Consider the following 4,666-nt stretch of genomic DNA (forward strand, 5'->3'; position numbering starts at 1 on the left):
TTCTCTCTGAAACAGTTGTACTTATCGTCTGCAAAGCTATGTCGCGTGCTGCGGTATGCGGAGACACTAAAAGCATCATGGTAGTACACAGATGAAGCTTCTAAGTTGATGTAATAGCCAGTAAGAAGTAGTACAATTCAAGTTTTAGTTATCGATTATTGACTTTTTAGCTGCCCTTGGTGCCTTGGACATGAGCTAGGACCTTAAGATTCTGCATGAAAGGAGGACTAGCAGCCGAGTTGCACGGGAGAATGTGAAAAGTGTTCATATGTAGTAAAAACCAGAGAAATCCGTCCGTGTTCGACATTTGTTATCGAATCGACTTTAAGCCAGATCGTCACATTGGCCGCTCTTCTCTCTGAAACGGTTGTACTTATCGTCTGCAAAGCTATGTCGAGTGCTGCGGCATGCGGAGACACTAAAAGCACCATAGTAGAACACAGATGAAGCTTCTAAGTTGATGTAATAGCCAGTAAGAAGTAGTACAATTCAAGTTTTAAGTATCGATTGTTGACATTTTACCCTTCTTTGGTGCATTGGGCATGAGCTAGGAACTTAAGATTTTGCATGATAGGAGGTCTAGCAGCCGCGTTGCACGTGAGAATGTGAAAAGTGTTCATATGTAGTAAACACCTGAGAAATCCTTCCGTTTTCGTCATTTGTTGTCGAATCGACTTAAAGCCAGATCGTCAAATTGGCCGCTCTTCTCTTTGAAACGGTGGTACTTATCGTCTGCAAAGCTTCGTGTCGTGCTGCGGTATGCGGAGACACTAAAAGCACCATAGTAGAACACAGATGAAGCTTCTAAGTTGATGTAATAGCCAGTAAGAAGTAGTACAATTCAAGTTGTAGGTATCGATTATTGACTTTCTTGCTGGCTTTGGTGCCTTGGACATGAGCTAGGACCTTAAGATTCTGCATGAAAGAGGACTAGCAGCCGAGTTGAACGGGAGAATGTGAAAAGTGTTCCTATGTAGTAAAAACCTGAGAAATCCGTTCGTTATCGTCATTTGTTATCGAATCGACTTAAAGCCAGATCGACACATTAGCCGCAATTCTCTCTGAAACGGTTGTACTTATCGACTGCAAAGCTATGTCGCGTGCTGCGGTTGGCGGAGACACTAAAATCACCATAGTAGAACACAGATGAAGCTTCTAAGTTGATGTAATAGCCAGTAAGAAGTAGTACCATTCACGTTTTAAGTATCGATTGTTGACTTCTTACCCTTCTTTGGTGCCTTGCTCATGAGCTAGGAACTTAAGATTTTGCATGATAGGAGGTCTAGCAGCCATGTTGCACGTTCGAATGTGAAAAGTGTTCATATGTAGTAAAAACCTGAGAAATCGGTCCGTTTTCGTCATTTGTTGTCGAATCGACTTAAAGCCAGATCGTCACATTGGCCGCTCTTCTCTCTGAAACAGTTGTACTTATCGTCTGCAAAGCTATGTCGCGTGCTGCGGTATGCGGAGACACTAAAAGCATCATGGTAGTACACAGATGAAGCTTCTAAGTTGATGTAATAGCCAGTAAGAAGTAGTACAATTCAAGTTTTAGGTATCGATTATTGACTTTTTAGCTGCCCTTGGTGCCTTGGACATGAGCTAGGACCTTAAGATTCTGCATGAAAGGAGGACTAGCAGCCGAGTTGCACGGGAGAATGTGAAAAGTGTTCATATGTAGTAAAAACCAGAGAAATCCGTCCGTGTTCAACATTTGTTATGGAATCGACATAAAGCCAGATCGTCACATTGGCCGCTCTTCTCTCTGAAACGGTTGTACTTATCGTCCGCAAAGCTATGTCGTGTGCTGCGGCATGCGGAGGACTAAAAGCACCATAGTAGAACACAGATGAAGCTTCTAAGTTGATGTAATAGCCAGTAAGAAGTAGTACAATTCAAGTTTTAAGTATCGATTGTTGACTTCTTACCCTTCTTTGGTGCCTTGGGCATGAGCTAGGAACTTAAGATTTTGCATGATAGGAGGTCTAGCAGCCGCGTTGCACGTGACAAGGTGAAAAATGTTCATATGTAGTAAAAACCTGAGAAATCCGTTCGTTATCGTCATTTGTTATCGAATCGACTTAAAGCCAGATCGTCACATTAGCCGCTCTTCTCTCTGAAACGGTTGTTCTTATCGACTGCAAAGCTATGTCGCGTGCTGCGGTATGCGGAGACACTAAAAGCACCATAGTAGAACAGTGATGAAGCTTCTAAGTTGATGTAATAGCCAGTAAGAAGTAGTATCATTCAAGTTTTAGGTATCGATTATTAACTTTTTAGCTGGCTTTGGTGCCTTATACATGAGCTAGGACCTTAAGATTCTGCATGAAAGGAGGACTAGCAGCCGAGTTGCACGGGAGAATGTGAAAAGTGTTCATATGTAGCAAAAACCAGAGAAATCCGTCCGTGTTCGACATTTGTTATCAAATCGACTTAAAGCCAGATCGTCACATTGGCCGCTCTTCTCTCTCAAACGGTTGTACTTATCGACTGCAAAGCTATGTCGCGTGCTGCGGTATGCGGAGACACTAAAAGCACCATAGTAGAATACAGATGAAGCTTCTAAGTTGATGTAATAGCCAGTAAGAAGTAGTACAATTCAAGTTATAGGTATCGATTATTGACTTTTTAGCTGGCTTTGGTACCTTGGACATGAGCTAGGACCTTAAGATTCTGCATGAAAGGAGGACTAGCTGCCGAGTTGCATGGGAGAAAGTGAAAAGTGTTCTTATGTAGTAAAAACCTGAGAAATCCGTCCATTTCCGCCATTTGTTATCGAAACGACTTAATGCCAGATCGTCACATTGGCCGCTCTTCTCTCTGAAACGGTTGTACTTATCGTCTGCAAAGCTATATCGCGTGCTGCGGTATGCGGAGACACTAAAATCACCATAGTAGAACATAGATGAAACTTCTAAGTTGAAGTAATATATAGTAAGATGTAGTACAAATCAAATCTTAGGTATCGATTATTGACTTTTTACCATTCTTTGGTGCCTTGGACATGAGCTAGGACCTTAAAATTCTGCATGAACGGAGGACTAGCAGCCGAGTTGCACGGGAGAATGTGAAAAGTGTTCATATGTAGTAAAAACCTTAGAAATCCGTTCCATATCGTCATTGTTATCGAATCGACTTAAAGCCAGATCGTCACATTAGCCGCTCTTCACTCTGAAACGGTTGTACTTATCGACTTCAAAGCTATGTCGCGTGCTCCGAGATGCGGAGACACTAAAAGCACCATAGTAGAACACAGATGAAGCCTCTAAGATGATGTAATAGCCAGTAAGAAGCAGTACAATTCAAGTTTTTGGTATCGATTATTGACTTTTCAGCTGGCTTTGGTGCCTTGGACATGAGATAGGACCATAAGATTCTGCATGAAAGGAGGACTAGCAACCGAGTCGCAAGGGAGAATGTGAAAAGTGTTCATATGTAGTAAAAACCTGAGAAATCCGTCCGTTTTCGTCATTTGTTATCGAATCGACTTAAATCCAGATCGTCACATTGGCCGCTCTTCGTTCTGAAACGGTTGTACTTATCTTGTGCAAAGCTATGTCGTGTGCTGCGGTATGCAGAGACACTAAATGCACCATAGTAGAACACAGATGAAGCTTCCAAGTTGATGTAATAGTCAGTAAGAAGTGGTACAATTCACGTTTTAGGTACTGATTATTGACTTTTTAGCTGGCTTTGGTGCCTTGGACATGAGCTAGGACCTTAAGATTCTGCATTAAAGGAGGCCTAGCAGCCGAGTTGCACGTTAGAATGTGAAAAGTGATCATATGTAGTAAAAACCAGAGAAATCCGTCCGTGTTCAACATTTGTTATCGAATCGACTTAAAGCCAGATCGTCACATTGGGCGCTCTACTCTCTAAAGTGGTTGTACTTATCGTCTGCAAAGCTATGTCGCGTGCTGCGGAATGCGGAGACACTAAAAGCACCATAGTAGAACATAGATGAAGCCTCTAATTTGATGTAATAGCCAGTAAGAAGTTGTACAATTCAAGTTTTAGGTATCGATTATTGACTTTTTAGCTGGCTTTGGTGCCTTGAACATGAGCTAGGACCTTAAGATTCTGCATGAAAGGAGGACTAGCAGCCGAGTTGCACGGGAGAGTGTGAAAAGTGTCCATATGTAGTAAAAACCTTAGAAATCCGTTCCTTATCATCATTGTTATCGAATCGACTTAAAGCCAGATCGTCACATTAGCCGCTCTTCTCTCTGAAACGGTTGTACTTATCGTCTGCAATGCTATGTCGCGTGCTGCGGTATGCGGAGACACTAAAATCACCATTGTAGAACACAGATGAAGCTTCTAAGATGATGTAATAGCCAGTAAGATGTAGTACAATTCCTTTCTTAGGTATCGATTATTGACTTTTTATAATTCTTTGGTGGCTTGGACATGAGCTAGGACCTTAAGATTCTGCATGAAAGGAGGATTAGCAGCCGAGTTGCATGGGAGAATGTGAAATTTTTTCATATGTAGTAAAAACCTGAGAAATCCGTCCGTTTTCGTCATTTGTTATCGAATCGACTTAAAGCCAGATAGTCACATTGGCCGCTCTTAACTCTGAAACGGTTGTACTTATCGTCTGCAAAGCTATGTCACGTGCTGCGGTATGCGGAGACACTAAAAGCACCATAGTAGAACACGGATG

This window comes from Schistocerca gregaria, unplaced genomic scaffold (assembly GCF_023897955.1).
Source record: "Schistocerca gregaria isolate iqSchGreg1 unplaced genomic scaffold, iqSchGreg1.2 ptg000205l, whole genome shotgun sequence".
In the NCBI taxonomy this organism is placed as follows: Eukaryota; Metazoa; Arthropoda; class Insecta; order Orthoptera; family Acrididae; genus Schistocerca; species Schistocerca gregaria.